This window comes from Sphaerodactylus townsendi, linkage group LG17, assembly GCF_021028975.2.
Source record: "Sphaerodactylus townsendi isolate TG3544 linkage group LG17, MPM_Stown_v2.3, whole genome shotgun sequence".
Taxonomy (NCBI): Eukaryota; Metazoa; Chordata; class Lepidosauria; order Squamata; family Sphaerodactylidae; genus Sphaerodactylus; species Sphaerodactylus townsendi.
Window position 1 is genome coordinate 25,027,617 of NC_059441.1, and position 19,200 is coordinate 25,046,816.

Below are 19,200 nucleotides of genomic sequence, written 5' to 3' on the forward strand. Positions count from 1 at the left end.
ATATTTGTGCATATATATATGTGATGTTCAATCTAGCCAACACAAATAATCATCTATTACATGGGACTGTATGGAAGTCAAAGGACATTGGAAGAGGTATTCAGGCATTAAACTTAGGTATAAAGGAGAACCTACTCTTGGGCCCCTTCCGCACATGCAGAATAATGCATTTTCACAATTGTTTGAGAGTGGATTCTGCTATTCCGCACAGTAAAATCCAGCTGCAAAGTGCATTGAAAGTGGATTGAAAGTGGATTATTCTGCATGTGCGGAAGGGGGCTACCAGATTCTAGTTCAGCATGCTAAGCCCTACACCTCCCATGATGCCTTTGCAAGGTCACAAATAGGATGTTACGATGCAACCCAGTGTAATGTACTGAAGGGATCTGAAGTGATCTGGTTTTGTAAACTCCGGCCCCTTCTGCACAATAATGCAGTTTCAATCCCCTTTCACGTTTGCAAGTGGATTTTGCTATTCTGCACAGCTTCAAAGTACATTGAAAGTGGATTGAAAGTGCATTATTCTGCATGTGCGGAAGGGACCTCCGATGAGGCACAAAGCTAACTGGATGACTTTGGACCAGAAATTCAACCTCAGGCTTCCATGGCAGAGTGCAGATTCCATTTTGGCTTTCCTGGATGCTAATACCATCCTGGCTCTTGGGCACATATCATAAATATATATTTAAAATGCCATAGTTCCCCACTAACCTAAACTAGGTTTTGAAACTGCTTAGTATTTGAGTAGCTCTTCAATGTAAAAAAAAATTGCACAACATGATTGGCTGGATCAATAATAGTTTACGTGGTTTGGGACTCACCCCCCCCCCTTTTTTTGTAATTTTCAAATTATTCACAAAAAAAAGAAGAACAAAGTTTACATCTATTGGGAAACTTTGGCAAAATATCCAATGAGCACAATTTCCCCTTTCCTATAGCGACTTACATATTCATATATCTGAATATATAGGAATGCCAGTACCTATTTTTGTGTGTGCATATTGTCTGTCTGTCTGTCTGTCATCTACTACCTACCACCTGCCACCTGCCACCTGCCTACCTGCCACCTGCCTGCCTGCCTGCCTGCCTGCCTGCCTGCCTACCTGCCTGCACCTGCCTGCCTGCCACTGCCTGCCTACCTACCTGCCTGCCACCTGCCTGCACCTGCCTGCCTGCCTGCCTACCTGTCAGGCACTGTCATTGAAATCCTGTATTGATCTCTTAAGTGTTTTTAATGGAAATACTAGCAGGGAAGGTATAGGACAGCAACTAAAGCAAAGAATTAGAGGTCTGTTTTATGTCAATGTTTCAAGTTACCACAAAGGAAAGAAACAGACTTTTTTCAGGGGGGTGGATTTGGATAATGGAAGGTATCAAATGAGATATCAGCCCCAGATCAAAGAGACTCGTCAAGTCAGCCTTCTAGTCAGTCCGAGAGCACTGGGAATTCCCGCCAGATTCACCCTCACTGTGAGTTTTTGAAACTGAGCAGCACACGGAAGGGCAGACCCCTTTTCCACATCCTTGCCATAGCTTGACAGCTTTGGGTGGCAGATATTGTTTCCGACTCTGCCTGCTTTTGAGACCTCTTTGTTCAGAGTGCTCAGAGGCAGTGGTCTCTTTTCTCTGTAGATGTCCTTGTGACATATTTGTAGCACAAGTACCTCTCAGACAAAAACATTCCTTTTTTAAAAAATACAGAAATTATGAAAATAAACAGGCGAGAGAGAACAGAATGAGCTTGGCGATGTGATAAAATGGCACCGAGGAGGAAGTTTGGGAATGGCATAAAAGCATGGGAAGGGTAATCAATAGCAAGTGAAGATGTTTTGAAAATGTTTCAAACCAATGAAACATTTTAAAAGGGGATTTGTTTAAAATGTATTGGGGCTGGAAATAAAATGTTTTTGGGATGTAAGGGGGAAAAACGTGACACTCGATGGAGGAAATGTTTTATTTCCTTCCTCAAAACATTTTAGAAGGTTTGTGTGGGAAAGGACCTGGATCTACTGCTCTAGCAATAGCCCTTCTGTTTGGGTGGCTTGAGTAAAGGGGGATGGGAACTCTGGCCCGTGTGAATCTGCTGTGAGTAACTATTCTTCTGCTGCTTCCTGAGTGCTTATCTCTCCTCCGCTCAGCTAGTGAAGGCCACATACTTTGGTCTGTAGTGCAGCTGTGAGATGATTGTATGGTGGGCAGGGGGGAATGGGCATGCTGGTAACTTTAAAATAGATATGTCCTGGCTGGGGCAGCCAGAGACGTTTTCGTACTGGACTGGACTAATCTTACCTGCAATAAAGAAATCATTGTTCATCAACAACTGTTTCAATTGTTTGGTTTAAGGAGGTTCTGACACCTTCACAGTTATAATAACATTTTTTAGAAGAAAACCCTTATGATCATCCCAAAATGGGTAGCTTGAAGTGTGGGAGGAACTACTGTGGTGTGGGCAGGGGAAAAGAAGGAGGAACAAGGAAAACCCAAGGAAAGCAAAACACATGCTGATCTCCTTTGCTTTCCCTCCGAAGGGAGAGAAAAAGTCACCCTTAAAGAGTTTTTGGAAACTGTGGGGATTCTTTGATCCTACAGCAGGGTGAAGGCCGAAGAGGGGAAAACATGTGCATAACTGAGAATCAAACCCAGTGGGAATGTACACTCAAAGAGAAGGAGACCACACATGAGTAAATGGCCTTAATGTCTCCAGAGGCAGTTCTACATGTTCATATCATCCTAGGACCATGGTGGCGAACATTTGGCACTCCAGATGTTATGGACTACAATTCCCATCAGCCCCTGCCAGCATGGCCAATTGGCCATGCTGGCAGAACGATGCAGTCCATGATCCCTCTTTATCCTGGAGCCAACAATCTCAAAGCAGCCTCTGTTCAGTTCCACCATGATCTAAAGGAACTAACATTAGCCACAGAATTCAAAGAATTTGGACGTACCCTAATGCTGAGTATATTATTGGAGGTTCCACTCCCACAGATCTTACTTTGCATCGTTATTATGGAGTGTAATGTATTAATAACGTCTTGAGGAGAGGGGTATATAGGATTTGCCAACTCCAGGCTGAGAAATTCCTGGAGATTTGCGGGCAGTACCTGAGAATTTGGGGGGGGGGAGCTCAGCTGGGGTGTGACGTGATAAAGCTTGTCCTCCACAGTGGCCATTTTCTCCAGGGAAAGTGATCTCCACTGTCCAGATATCAGTTGTAATTCCCTTATAACTCTAGGCCTCACCTGGAGGTTGGCAACCTTACAGATCGTACCCTGTATTTACGCATCTCATTTTATCTTTTGTTACGATCCTGCAAGAGGAGTACCCTTTTGTTCCTTCCCTCTCGAGGGTCCACAAATCCTTTGTGGTACAAACATTAAAAACAAACAAACCAAGGCCCGAAAGCTCTCCAGAGCAATCAGGGTGAGTTCCTTTTCATCTTTTCCTCTCACACATAATTTTTCCAGGGCAAAGTTCAGGTCCAAGAGGCTAGATTCTCCCCCCGCCCCACTCCCGCCCAAACTCAGCTGCATCCTCTTCAAAGAGAACAGAGGATAAAAGTCAAAGCGAGAATCTGCGCGCTAATGCTCTCACCCAAATACTCTGACCACTGTTTGAAGTCCGGCCGTTCACCTTCTGATGCTATTCAGACCTCTGTCATTACCCATTTCAGCTCCATTTTCCAGCCTTTACTTTGCCCGAGTCCTTTTTCATGTCGAATTTGGGCGACGGTGCCGTGGCATTTGAAAGATGAAAGCGGCCTGCGCTTGTGTGGTGCGCGAGAAGCGCAACGTTTCCTGCAAGAAAAGCGATGGGAAAGTGCTGCTGGCTGGCCGACGGAACCACAGTCTTGCTCGATGCCCAAGATGGAAGCAAGATTGGAATGGCAACACATGCTGGAATACGTTTGTTCTCCATTAATTCTCATTGGCTCCTTCAGAGTCGCTCATTGCACAAATAAAAATAGCATATGAAAACGCTGGTTGAAAAAGCAGTGTCTAAATCCAAACTCCTCCTCCTCCTCCTCTTCCTCTTCCTCCTCCTCTTCCTCTTCCTCTTCCTCTTCCTCTTCCTCTTCCTCCTCCTCCTCCTCTTCTTCTTCATGGTTGATAGCTTTTTAATTTCATTTATTTCATTCCTTCATTTTAGACTTCTATCTGTCCCCTGGGTCACAGGGCTCAGAACAGCTCACAACTTCCAATAAACCATCTGTCAATAGAGATCAAACATTCAGAATCTTGAAATATACATTTGTAGGATGGTGTCCTAGGTCAGGCATCAGAATAAAACAAGATTGTCAGGCACTCCACAACCAACATCTGAGACTTGCAAAAACAGTGGTGTCGGTGGTAGAAAATGCTGTCAAGTCACAGACGGGTTTTAAGGAAAGAAATGTTCAAAGGTGGTTTGCCATTGCCTGTCAAAATCAGGTGGCACTACATGGTAGAAGATGGCCTCCACCATCTTCAATAGAACACCTGGTGGAACAATTATCTCTTACAGACCCTACAGAATCTGGGAAGGTTCTCCAGGGCCCAGAAGTCATCTGGCAGAAAGTTCTACCATATAGGGGACAAGAGCTTGAAAAAGCTCTTACCCTGTTACCCTCTTACTCCTGTGGGCGGGGCCCACCAACAAACCACGTGATGAAGAACAAAGCATTCTTGGGAGGGGGCATGAAATTGTGCAGACCCTTTTAAAAAGGTATCGGAGTCAAGGTGCTGGAAGGTCGGCAAATGGATTTCCAGCTTGTATTTTATCAAGAAACAGCAGCAACAAACAGCAGCAACAAAGGATTGGAATTGGGGCCACTGTATGGGTCCAATCTCAAAAAAGGGCTGAATATCATTTCTCGTTGTATTGGCTAGTAGGAAGTGAAGCAGATGTGTGTTGTTTTTTGTTTGTTTCTGTTGTTTTATATGGTTGTATAAATTGTGTAGAATGGTTTTATGAGTGATATATAGATTGCTTGGTGTTTTGGAATGATTTTGGGAAGTATTATGATATATTGGTGGAAATTCCATAAAGATTTGTTACTGAAAAGAAAGGAAGTTATTTTTAAATATTTGAAGGGATGCCATGTCGAAGAGGGAGCAAGCTTGTTTTCTGCTGCCTCAGAGACTAGGATACAGAGTAATGGATTCAAGGTGCAGGAAAGGAGGTTCCACCTAAACATCAGGAAGAACTTCCTGACCGTCAAGCTGTTTGACAGTGGAATTCACTGCCTCGGAGAGTGGTGGAGTCTCTTTCTTTGGAGGTTTTTAAACAGAGGCTGGATGAACATATGTCAGGAGTGCTTTGATTGTGTGTTCCTGCATTGCAGGGGGTTGGACTTGATGGCCGTTGATGGCCCTTGGGGTCTCTTTCCAAAGAAAGAACAAAAGAACGAAAGAACGAAAGAACGAAAGAATGAAAGAACGAAAGAACGAACGGGTGTTTGATAGATTGTTCGGTGCCCCTTGGCCACTGATGGAGGGGCTGGGGTGTAGAATTGCCGGATCCAGGTTGGGAAGCTCCTGGGGATTTGGGGATCTACCCTCGGGAGGACAGTGATCTCAGTGCAGTACAATGCTTACAAAATCCACCCCCAAAGCATTCATTTTCTGAATGGGAACTGATCTCTGTAGTCCAGAGATGAGCCGTAATTCTGTGGGATCCCCAGGTTTGACCTGGAAGCCAGCATCCCTAGTGTTTATATTGAGTATCGATGATTTTGCCTCCGTCTGCAATTTGCAGCTGGAAAAGTCAGAGATCCATTGTGGTCTTTGCCCTCGTCATCTAGGCTCTGGCAGGGAAGGGGAACGAGTGCAGGGGGTTTCCTCCGGGACAGAGGCCAAGCGAGGAACTTGCTGAGATAAAGAGCAGCTCCGAGAAACAAGGCAAAGCAATGAAACTGGGAAAAAAAGAGAGAAAGGAAGTGCTTGTTTTGATTTCTCATTAGTCAAGATATCCAGCCTGCTTTGTCCCAGTGGTGTTCACATCCTCTCTGCAACTGAAATCTGGGGCTCGGGACTCTTTAGACAATAACACCGTGATACAGAGGATATTGAGAGCAGGGAACGGGTGGTCAAAGGCAGCCCCGAGCCCAGCTGTGTTTAGTTTGCCGATACCCATGTGTTCCTTGTTAGGTTGTCTTCCCGGCCTCCTCCACCTCCTTTTCTTCACAGTCCAAAAGTATGAACCAATTAGAGACCACAGAGCGAGCTATTTAACCCCCTCCTGCCTTGACATGGCTATTTCCTGGCTCGCTATCAGCAGAAGTCTAGCAAGGATGAGAACAACCCAAAGGTAGCCCCCTTTTATATTTATATTAAAAGGCAAGAGGGGGAGGGAAAGAAACTACAAACACCATAAATTAAACCAGAAGAAGGAAACCCAGGAATATTAATGCCCTTGAGGAATCGTATTTCCCTGCAAAGTAACACTGAGAAAAGAAAGCTTTGGATTGAAAACTGTCCTGTTGGTAGGGTTGCCAATTCCATGGTGAGAAATTTCTGGAGATTTAGAGGTGGAGCAGAGGCGTAGCTCCAAGGGGACTGAAGGGGGCGTGATGCATCAGGTTCACATTGGTGCGGGGCATGGTGTGGGCGTTCTGGGGCATGATGGGGTGGGGTGGGTGTGGCAGGGGCAGGTGGGCAGCGGTGTGGCAGGGGCACAGGGCACAAGCCTGCCCCGGACGCAGTTCCCCCTCGCTCTGGCCCTGGGAGTAAGACATAGCAGCCCACTCTTCAAAGCAGCCATTTTCCTTCAGGGGAACAGATCCCTGTAATCTGGAGGCCAGCAGTAATTCTGGGCTCTCTCCAGGCCCCACCAGGTGGCTGGCAACCCGACTTCTGGGAATATTTGTATCATCAAATTATAGCAGTGGAGGCCTTTCCCACAGGATAAAACATGAAACCGATTCCTGGATGGTGGTTTTCTAGGGGAAGGTGACAGTTGCCAACTCCACGTTGGGAAATACGTTGAGATTTAGCAGAAGAGGTGGGGAGGGACGGTTCCTTAGAGACCTCAGTGGTGTATAAAGCCACAGAATCTACCCAAAGCAGGTCTTTGCTCCAGAAGACCTGGTCTTTGTAACTGGGAGATCAACGGTAATTCTGTGAGTTCTGCAGAAGGTTGGTCGCCCTCAGTGGACAGACAAAACTTCTTCCTTCTCAGTCTGGGGAGGTGTGAGATGTGGTTGCCTGCTCTGGGTTGGAAAGTAACTGCATATTTTGTGGGTGGAGCTTGAGGAGGGTGTGGACTGGGAAGGGGAGGGACTACAGCAGGGTCTAATGCCAGAGAGCCCTCCTTCCAAAACAGTCATTTTCTCCAGGGGAATTGATCTCCGTCACTTGGAGATCAGTTATAATTGCGGGAGATTTCCAGCCTCCACCTGGCTGTCATGTCATGTTGCAGAGGGAGGAAGCTTGCTTTCTGCTGCTCCAGAGACTAGGACCAGGAGTCATGGGTTCAAGGTGAAGGAAAAGAGGTTCTACCTAACATCAGAAAAACCTTCCTGACAGTAAGGGCTGTTCAAAAGCGGAATGCACTATCTCGGAGTCGCCTTCTTTGGAGGTCTTTAAAGAGAGGCTGGATGGTCATCTGTCAAAAGTGTGATTGTGTGTTCCTGCATTGCCGAGGGTTGGACTTGATGGCCCTTGGTGGTCTCTTCCAACTCTATGGTTCTATGATTCTCACGATGAATTGACCCCTATTGCCTGGAGTTCAGTTGTAATAGCAGGAGGTTGGGAAGTTGGCCCCCCTAGCATGAACTGTAGGCCAACACAAACATTCACAATTCCAGAAGGCTCTCTTTCGCCCCCTCTTTCCAAACCCCTGTAATCTCCCAGTTCCGTTCTCTGCCCCCATCCTGTTGAAGAAAAGCAACAGGTATATATTAAAAAATGCATTCCTTTCCTGGAGGGCATTTTATTCTGTTAAATGGGCCACCTATCATCCCCCCCTTCTTCACTCTTTTGGAGATTTACTAGACAAGCAGGAGAGCAAATTAGAGCAAAATGGTTTCACTCAAATGTCAGGTGGAATCAGAACTGACTAGTACAATACTGTGGGGCTTTCCAACCGGAGAAGCGGGTCGGGCTGACAACGGTGTCTGCTTCAATTAAAGCAACGTCGGATGCCTTTCCAGAGCCCCGATCGAGCCTGGAGTCCAACCTATAACTTTTTCATGCCTTCTTTTCAGAAAGACATTTTGACATATGCAGTGGTTGGGGCCAGAACCGGCACAGGGGGAAGAAGAGAAGGACTGGGCACAGAAAACCGACCCCGACGCTGAATTTCTTATGCTGTTGGTTCTGGTGGGTTTTCCGGGCTGTGTGGCCGTGGTCTGGTGGATCGTGTTCCTAACGTTTCGCCTGCATCTGTGGCTGGCATCTTTTTATGCTGTGTTTTAGTAATAATTTTTTTCCCCAAAAAATGGCTTCGAAGGAAATGTTTAAGTGACATGCTGATAAGCGGCAAAGCGTGGGTGGGTTTGAAAATAGCAACGCAGCTGAAACTTGTAAGATTTATAGTGTAAATCTTGCTAACATGCCATAAAATGACTTTTCTTTGTTGCAAAGGTGCAAATGCAAATGGCAAAAAAATGGTGCGTCTGTGCCTGTTGTTGTCTCCATGCAGCAAAAGTGTGATCTACGGCTGCCAGCCCCAGGTTGGGAAATACCTGGAGATTTTGGGGAACTGATCAGAATCAGAAGTATGTGAGTCGCCCTGAGCTGGCCTCAACTGAGAAACGGCAGGGTACTATGGCTCATTCCGCACATGCAGAATAATGCACTTTCAAACTGCTTTCAGTGCTCTTTGAAGCTGTGCGGAATAGCAAAACCCACTTGCAAACAGTTGTGAAAGTGGTTTGAAAACGCATTATTTTGCATGTGCGAAAGGGGCCTATATCTAGTAAGTAAAAATAGTAGTTGTAGACAAGATGAGTAATATTTAAACAATGGGCGAATTCCCACTTGAAAATTGCAAGCGGATCCAAACCTGTTCTTTGTGAATCCATGTCCTCCTCATTGCAGTTTCTCCCTCCCCACCACAGCGAGCACACAGCAGACACTCCCGGGTGCAGGCATCGTTGCAATCCCCACAGCCATGTGATCGCGCTTCATTGCCCTAATCTGATTGGTCGGTGTTCAGTTGGGCCACTTCAGAAACACTACCCATTTTTACCCATTAAAACACCTGTGCGAACGCTGAAGCGCAACCACTATGAATACTTGTCATTTACTGTAAAGCAACTATTTTCTGAAAGTTTTACCATTAAATCGGTGAACAGGCGATCCTTCACTTGTATTGCACATGCTCAGAAACGTGATCGTTCCATCAACCTGGAAGTAGACTGCGCAAGGGTCAAATCAATTGGCTGCGCGAAATGCACGTCACGGTCTGGGGCGGGGAACAACTCCAGGTTCCAAACCTTGTTCCTTCCCTCGGAACAGCCATAAACTGTGGTAACGGGGCCCAACCCACTTGCATCCAGGTTCTGCCAGGACACACATTAATGGGTAAAACGAGCGTCAGAAACGGTTGCTGCCACAGAAGTCATGGGGAGGACGTCGATGAAACCGTGTTAGTAAGTGGCCCGAAACCGTGCTAAGGAGGCAGTGGGAATTCGCCCAATGAATGTCTCTTTGGAAACATGGGATGGTTACCCACTGGCGCAGAGGTGCAGGGTGGGACAGGAAGCGTGCCGGGACAAAAAATCTTGTCCCAGTGCGCTTCCTCTTTTCACATCACCAAGAGAGGCGGCACATCAAGGGAAGATTTCGTGTCCCAAAACGCTTCCTCTTGTCCCACACGTGCTTCTCACTTTCCCCGGGGAAAGCGAGAGCACATCTGGCATGACTTTTCACGCCAGAGCAGGTGAGGCCAGGGAATGCCGGCGGAATCGACCACATTGTCTGCATTTGTGAAAAACATAGCAATTATTTGGGCTTTCTCCACTTACCTTCTGCTGCGCGCTACTCCGGGAAAGTAGCGCGGGGTCCAGCGGCGCTCCCCACTTGCAAGGGCGGCAACCACGCAGCCACCCTGATGCTGCCGCTCTTGCACCACCTCAGCGTGTGTCATTCCTGGCGCTGAAGAAATGGCACCTTTTGACGACTCTGCACGGAGTGGAGCGTGGGGTCGTGGGGAACCCCGAGAGCGCGCCAGGAATGACGCGCGCTGAGGGGGCGTGAGAGCGGCGCGCAGCAGAAGGTGAGTGGGGAAAGCCCCCTTATCAGCTAACGCTAAGAACTTTTCCCATAAAGATCTTCATACCTCACATTCTGTTTGAGAAATACCAATTCCAAAGTGAGAGAGAGACTGCCCAAGAAGATGGAGGTTCCATTTTTAGTTGCTATGGCAAGTTGTATTTACTATAACTATTTTTGTTAGTTATAGACTAGTTGTGTTAGTTATGGGGTTTTTTTGTAGTGTGTTTTTTTGTAGTGTGTCTTATTCACTCTTACATGGTAGAGTAGGGGTCCACAATAATGCTCATGGATACCATGATGCCTGTCAACACATTTTTAGTACCCCCTAAGTGTTTTTACAAAGGGAGCCGGGCCAGGTGGAGCTTTTTCTCAGCAAGGCTTCCGATTGGTCACTAGAGATTTGATGAGGTATTCAATTTTTTTAAGGAAGAAATTTTTAAAGATTTCTGTAAAAAGTCGGTTTGGCAGCAGCTGCCCCCACAGCACAAGCATCTTCACTGTGTGACTGAAGGTTAGCCGTGGCAGCCATTTTGTGGCTGGCTTGGCCTCCTGCTGCAGCCATTTTGTGGCAGCCATTTTGGGGTATGCCCAACACGCTGGATCAGAATTCTGGAGGTGCCCACAGGCTGAAAAAGGTCATGGAAGAGTTTCCTTGGAAGACCTTCCAACTGCCCAACAAATAATTATCTTATTACTCCAATATTTCAGATGGGGTGGTGAAGCTAAGGTAAGGTGACCAGATTTTTACTATTGAAAAGCGGGGCAGCCGCGTGCGCATGCGCGCACGCACGCACCCACATGAGCACATTGCCTTTTGCGGCGGCGCTCCCTCCTGCGCTGCCGCACTGCCTTCTGGGGCGCTTCCCTGTTTCCTGACCGAAGAGCGCCGCCGCAAAAGGCAGTGTGCATCTCCTCGCGACCACGTCTTGGCGCTGCTACCACTTGCAGCTGGGGCGCTTCCCTGAAACAGGGTAGCGCCCCAGAAGGCAGTGCGGCAGCGCGCATGCAGCCGCAGGAGCACATTGCCTGATCGGGACAATGTCAAAGCCTGGAAGGACACGGGACACATTGCGCAAAAGCGTGAGTGTCCCGTGAAAATCGGGACGGCTGGTCACCTAAAGCTAAGGCCTTGGCTGAAAACATCTCATTATTTTGTGGTAGAACTGAGATTTGAATGGCAGACTTCCTTTTGTGCAAGTGTAGGCTTTTGACTCATTGGCCTCCACCGTTTCCAAGTGCACCCAGAGACTAAGTGAAAAGAAACCGGCATGCTGAAGCATCTCCAACTCTACATATCCCATTAATGAATTTTATAACCAGCTAAGGGACCAGACAATCTAATTTTCCGTTCTAAATTGGAAACATGCACACAAACACATTCACACACATAGCTCCAGTCATACGTGCCATAAGTGAACCCACTTTGGAGGTTTGCATTAGCGACTTACATATTCTTGCAATAAACAGATTAAGTGAACAAATATTTCTCTTCCCGCCGAGTCCCGGGGGGGGGGGGGGGGGGACCAGCAAGAATTACGGCCCTTGCGAATTCAGCTGGCAGCAGGCACCAAAATAAACTCAAGATGATCAGATTAGGGTAATCTACGTCCTCTGCCCTCTCCACTTCACCTTGGATGTGTTTTCTCTTACCCATAATATGCTAGTCTTTAATGAGAAGGGATTTAGGCTAAAGACATGTCAAAGGAGTTCAGGACTACAGGGCAGGCTCCCAGGGTTATTAATTTTTTTCTTAACAAATAAGACCCAAGGATATTAATTCCATCAAGCACAATGGTTTTAAACTCAAGGGCCTAGTTTAGGGGTGGCCAACCTATGGTGCTCCAGATGTTCACAGACTACAGTTCCCATCAGCCCCTGCCAGCATGGCCAATTGACCATGCTGGCAGGGGCTGATGGGAATTGTAGTCCGTGAACATCTGGAGCACCATAGGTTGGCCACCCCTGGCCTAGTTCTTTCCCAGGTGGTAACATACTCTTGAAGTTGTCTTCTCCTGCATCAAACCCTTGGTCCGTATTGTCTTCTCAGGCTGGTACCATCTCTTCTGAGCCTCAGATAGAGAAGTCTTTCAGATCACATAACTGCCTGCTTCTTTCTAACTGGAGATGTGGGGGGTTGAATTTGGACCCTTTTGCATGCAATGCAAAGGCTCTTCCGCAGAGCCATGACCTCTCCCCATGTCTGGGCTATGTAGAAGAAGAGAAAGAAGAGTTGGATTTATATCCCCCCTTTCTCTCCTGTAAGGAGACTCAAAGGGGCTGACAAACAGTGGTGGGATTCAGCAGGTTCGCACCACTTCGGCAGAGCCGGTTGTTAAAATGGTGCTTGTAAACAACCAGTTGTTAAATTATTTGAATCCCACCACTGCTTACAAACTCCTTTCCCTTCCCCCCCTCACAACAAACAGCCTGTAAGGTAGGTGCGGCTCAGAGAGCTCCAAAGAACTGTGACTCACCCAAGGTCACCCAGCTGGTGTGTGTTGGAGTACACAAGTTAATCTAGTTCACCAGATAAGCCTCCACAGCTCAAGTGGCAGAGCAGGGAATCGAACCTGGTTCTCCACATTAGAATGCACCTGCTCTTAACTACTACACCACACTTACTCTCACATAGTGACATATGAGGTGTGGGCTACTGAAATTGAATGCTTTTCCATGTACAAGTACTATCTTGATAGAGAAAATATCAGAGAAAACAGTTTACTTCTCCTTAAAACTCTGTTACAAGGCACATGGGAGCAGAACACCAGCCCCTCCCCGTATAGCCCCAATGTGTACATATGACTATCCTCCAGGTCTAAGAGTGGCATGTATGTTAAGCCTAACCCAGTTCTGGTATCCTTTTGTGGCGTTTCCCCTAGCCGCCCGGTGTCGTCAGGCGAGTGGGCTGTCCCTCCTTCCCTGACCTGGGGGTTGGATTCCCCAGATAGTGTTTCATCCCCATGGCCCAGAGGGCCAAGAAACAACCTCGCCCACAGGGCACCTGCATGAGTGTACCTCCTGGCCTTCCCCACACAGCCAACGCCCCCCCCCCCTCTTAGCAGGTCTCTTTGCCTTCCTTTCCCTGGCTGACTTGAGAGTTCACACCCTCCCTCTCTCTCTCCCTTGTTGCTTCACAGGGAGAGGAGTTTCCCGGGGTTTGGCTCGTCCCTGTTGCTTCACAGGGAGAGGTGTTTCCAGCCTGTGTGAAAGACTCCCAGCAGCCCTGTTCAGCTGCACAGACGGATGGGACCAGCCCTAAACCGCGTGCTTCTAGGGTTCCTGGTAGGGGTCTGGGCTGCAGGGTCCTCTTTCCTCCTTCCCACTTCCCACCATTGAGCTGTCTGTTCACACCACCACCCACACTCCCTGCTGCTGCGGCAGCTCCTGACTCTCCCTTTTCCCACTTTCTTATATCCCCTTCTGCCCTCTCATTTCTCTCTCCCTCTGCGTCCCCAGCTGCTTCCCCAAGCCCATCTCCCACATCCTCAAGCTCAGCTGTGAAGTGGGCGGGCCCTGCCTGGTCCTAAGCTAAGCTTCTCCAGCCTCCTTTCCTCCCACATCGAGAGGGCTCAACTGTGGGCAGGTGGGTCCTGCTGGGCCTAAAACTCCTCTCTTCCCTGCCTTCCTCTTTGAACAAGGCCTCTAAGACCTCCACCGTCCCTGCAAGAGGCTCCTCTGCAGCCTTCCCATCTCCCATGGCGCCAGCCCATGCGTGGTCCAGCGGGGCAAGTCCGGGCACTGTGGCCTAGCCCGGACACCTTTGTAATTTACAAATTGATATTAGAGTTCTCCAGAAGGTTTGCAAGTTGCAGCTGGAGACCCGAGGGAGCAGGGATGATGATAGCTCTTCCGTTGAAATCTGGAACTGATGTCCTGATAACAAGAGGGATTTGCAAAATCACCGGCAGAACTAGGATTTTTACAAATCCAAGAGTGTCACCCTCAATGTCATGACATCACTTCTGATTTTCAAGTATGATGGGAGTCCTGGTGGATGGAGAATGGTGAAGTGATGTTTCCAAGAAAAACCTGGAAGTGACACTACACCTCTCTAGGAATCGGCAGTTCTTAGAGAGGTGTGACATCGCTTCCCTGTTTTCTTGGGAGGTGACATCACATTGTTAATCCACTGGGAATGTTTCCGCTAATTTTCTCTCACCAGAAGGCCAAGCAAAAGCAAGAATAGCAGGCTGCCAATAGAAGGTCTCATCTTGGCAAGTCTATTATTGTGGAATATGACATCAGCATGCTGGCACAATGCTAGTGTGAAGCCCCATTTTTGCCTAGCTCCCTCCTACTGGTGTTTCAGTCACAGGCAGGCAATGGAGGGATGTGGCAGCCATAGTTCCTAACTCCATCTTGGGAAATTCCTAAAGATTTCAAGCTGCTACTTGGGAGGCCAGAGAGCTCAGCAGGGACGTGGACACCCACTGGAGCCCTTCAAAGTCACCATTTTATCCGGGAGAACTGCTACCTGCAGTCTACAGATCAGTGGTCATTCCAGAAGAATTCCAGGCCCCAACATGGGGTTGTTAACCCTAGATGAGATGCACAGAGTGGGAAAAAGTAAGACGCTAAAACAGATGTACAAGGATGCTCACTTGGCCTCTCTCCAGTAGCCCAGAAGAAGGTGGGATGGGAACGAGAGGGAATGTTTGTTGAGAAACAGCCCTTTTTAAAACAATGCCAGCAAAAAAACAATCCACTCTTTTCCTCCCTCTTCTCCTTGTGGGAAATATGTCACAGAGAAGTCCTATAAGGAAACCTGTGAACTTTACCTATCGTCTCCATTCTAAACAATTGCCTTCACTCTCCACTGCAATTTCCTTTCCTGTGGGGACCAGCAAAAGGGTTTATTGATTCTGCAGGGAGCACAGAGCTCTCACATTTCCTCCTACCAGGGGCCTTGATATGAAAATAGCTAAGAATAGCTATTTCACCTTACAAATCAAAGATGAGGCTCTCCCCCCCACCCGCCACATTCAGACTGAAATTGTGGAGCAGCAAAGCTCTAAACAGGCAGGAATAAACAAAGCCAACTTGGTATCCAGGCAGCTGCAGCGTCCTCTCTCTTGTAAAGATGAAGTTAAGGAACTTGGCCCCAAAGATCTTCTTGACTCAAGGACAGATCTAGCTTTGTGTTTCCATGCTTCCTACAGAAATGCAAGTTGAGGAGGAATACTGTCATTTCTCATCTCAGTGGGCAATCCCAACCCTCTGTTCACCTAGATCAGTGATGGCGAACCTATGGCACGGGTGCCAGAGGTGGCACTCAGAGCCCTCTCTGTGGGCACGCGCAAACAGAGTTTGTCATGTCGGGGGGGAAATTGCCCCCCCACATCTAGGCTGGCCTGGAGCCACTGGGAACTCCAATTATTAGCATTAAACCTAAAGACCCTAGTTTTGGGGAAGCTTTCAGTATAGGTAATCCCCTGTTAGGAGTGCTGTTAAACCCCACTGATTTTCATGCAAAGAATGACAGTGCAATCCTTTACCTGGGAGTAAGCTCGGTTGCTGGCAATGCTTCTGAGTAAACCTTCCTAGGGATTAAGCGTGGATTACTCCACCCATTCGAAGAGTTGCATGGTTGCTTCAAAGCAAAGCCAACAACTACCACCAAGCTTACTCCCGAGTAACGCATGCTTCAGAGCCAACCTTTTCTTTCTAAACTAAACCCTCAGCATTCAGGTTAAACTGCCATGCTGGCACCTTGCGATAAAAAAGTGGGGTTTGGGATGCAGTTTGGGCACTCGGTCTCAAAAAGGTTTGCCACCACTGACCTAGATTCCAAGAAGGAGGATTGATTTTGGATCTGGTATATTTCATGCCAGTAGCATTAGAGAGTCTATCTTTTCTTTTTTCAAAGATGGTGAGCTCAAAAATGAGGAAACAGAGCGGGATGCAGCCACAAATTACAGTGTAAACAATTTAGGTCTGGCTCTCCCCCTTTGCAGAAGAAGAGGAGGAGGAAGAAGAGAAGGAGGAAGAAAAGATTTGATTTATACCCCACCTTTCTTTCCTGCAAGCAGTCTCCAAGCAGCTTATAAACTTGTTCCCTTCCTCTCCCCAGAACGGACACCTTGATCTGAGAGATTCAGTCTCCATCATTTCCGGTTTTAGGGATGATGTACAAGGTAATGTGAAAGACTTCACCTGAGTACCTGGATACCAGCTTGCCAGACAATATTGACCTCGATAACCAAAAGGTCTGACTCAGCAAAGGCAGTTTAATGTATGCATGACCCTAGTGATCTTCTTCACATTGAGTATAAATTCCCATAGGTTGGATTCTCTGCAACACACACAGTTTCCCTTCTCCCAAACTCACTGCGCCTCAGATCAGAGAATCTCCACTGTTTCTGGAACCTCTGAAAGGGTGGCTTTTCCCCTCGCTTCACAGGGAAAGTGAAGGGAGACGGCGTGTGTTTGGCTTTTATCGGGCTCCTCTCTGCCTTTTCCTGCCCACCCAACAGCAGTTCCTCCCACTCCTTGAGACAGCAATTTAGACTGATTGGAAGAGCTTTCTTTTTTGGGGGGTATTTTAACACTGCTGGTCTATCACTAGAGCAATAGGTCAGTGATCATGAAATTTACATGGCCTAGCACAGTGGTGGCGAACCTTTGGCACTCCAGATGTTATGGACTACAATTCCCATCAGCCCCTGCCAATTGGCTATGCTGGCAGGGGCTGATGGGAATTGTAGTCCATAACATCTGGAGTGCCAAAGGTTCACTACCACTGGCCTGGCAAAATGACTCCAGAGCCAACACACACACACAAAAGGCAAGGAGAGAACAGGTGGATAAAATGGCAGATCAGGTCGGCTGGGACCACTTTGCAGGAGGGGAATCCTGTTTGATCAAACAAACAAAAAGCAAGAAAAACCCACTGAGAAGCTGACAGTCACCAGTTTTATAGCATTAGTTCTGCTTGATCTGTAGAGCATCTGAATTGCATGCAGAAGGTCCCCCCCCCCCCCAGGTTCAATTGCTGGCATCTCCAGTTAAAAGGATTGTATAGGAGCTGATGGGAAAGACATCAGCCTGAGATCCTGGGAAAGCAGCTGCCTGTCTGAGCAGGCAATACTAATTTTGACAGACCAAAGATCTGACTCAGTAGAAGGCAGCCTTGTTTAGCAGAAGGTCCCAGGTTCAATCCTGGCCATCTCCTGATAAAGGGATCAGGTAGAAGCTGATGGGAAATACCTCTACCTGAGACCCTGGGGCAGAAGCATAGCTGGGTCAGAAGTGTGCCCGGGGCAGATTCTATGTTTTCCACCCCCCATAGCCTCCCCCAGCCCCCCCCCCGCCCTTCCCCACTTACCTTAGTTCAGGCTGAAAAAGTTCAGGCCTGTTCAGTTCAGGCTGAAAAAAGCCTTGGAGGGAACTACATTACCCAGGAGACCTTGGGGCTCGCAAGGTCTCTAGGGTAGTGTAGTTCCCACCAGGATCCACCAGGAGCAGCAGTGGCGTAGGAGGTTAAGAGCTCGTGTATCTAATCTGGAGGAACCAGGTTTGATTCCCAGCTCTGCTGCCTAAGCTGTGGAGGCTTATCTGGGGAATTCAGATTAGCCTGTGCACTCCCACACACGCCAGCTGGGTGACCTTGGGCTAGTCACAGCTTCTCGGAGCTCTCTCAGCCCCACCCACCTCACAAGGTGTTTGTTGTGAGGGGGGAAGGGCAAGGAGATTGTAAGCCCCTTTGAGTCTCCTGCAGGAGAGAAAGGGGGGATATAAATCCAAACTCTTCCTCCTCCTCCTCCTCCTCCTCCTCCTCCTCCTCCTCCTCCTCTTCTTCTTCTTCTTCTTCTTCTTCTTCTTCTTCTTCTTCTTCTTCTTCTTCTTCTTCTTCTTCTTCTTCTTCTTCTTCTTCTTCTTCTTCTTCTTCTTCTTCTTCTTCTTCTTCTTCTTCTTCTTCTTCTTCTTCTTCTTCTTCTTCTTCTTCTTCTTCTTCTTCTTCTTCTTCTTCTTCTTCTTCTTCTTCTTCTTTTTCAGGCTGCTTTTCAGCCTGAACTGAACTGAGGTAAGTGGGGGAGGCCATAAAGGGGTGGGGGGGGCAGGGTGCTGCGGGGGTAAGGGGGGGCGGAAGGCGATTTTCTGCACCCCCAGGTGTGCGCCTGGTGCAACGCACTCTCCTTCATCCCATTGTAGCTCCGCTACTGTCCTGGAGAACATCTAACGGTCAGAGTAGAAAACTCTGGCCATACAGTAGAAAACTTCTGGCCATACAGCCCGGAAACCACACAGCACCCAAGTGATTCCGGCCGTGAAAGCCTTCGACAATACAGAGTAGAAAACTCATTTTCCTATACCAATAATTCTCTGTCAGGCCGTTTCAAATACTCAGCATCCACTGCTTGGTGTTTTCCGCCACATTCAAAACACTGTCAAAACATGTGTTCTTTGCTGCCTCATATCTGTGCTCATGAGATATTTTGTGCATTGAAATCCATGATATTTTTATTGTCTTTTCAATACCGGTTGATGTTGCTCTGCCAGAATACCACTGATGCCATAAAATAGTGGTGAAAAAAAAATGCTCCTTGATATAAGCCAGCCTATGTCGGTTGCTCTAAATATGTCATAGAGAATGGCCCTTTAGCGCGGTAGATTATGGCATCACAGAGAAAGACAAATTCTTTTTTTCTCCCTCCGTGAGCAAGAATCACAGAGCCAGCACTAAAGCATTCCACCTTATTTCTCCCTGGTGATCCAAAATGTAGATTTTACGGCCAGCCATATATAACTCATTCAATTTATGACTTGCATAATTTCCCCTTCTTCCCAATTCGGCTCTTGCTTGATCCACTTGAGTACCTTTCTTCCCAGTGGGACCTGGGCCTGGAATTTTGTCAGTTATTGGTGTGCCCTATCTTTCCTAAACCTCAAGCCCAAACATAGTTCATCCTTTGGCAAGACTACAAAGTCCTTTTCAACCAGCTGACCGCGATGTCTGCTAGGGTTGACGACTTTCCTCCAGTTACTTTAAAGTAAACGCAAA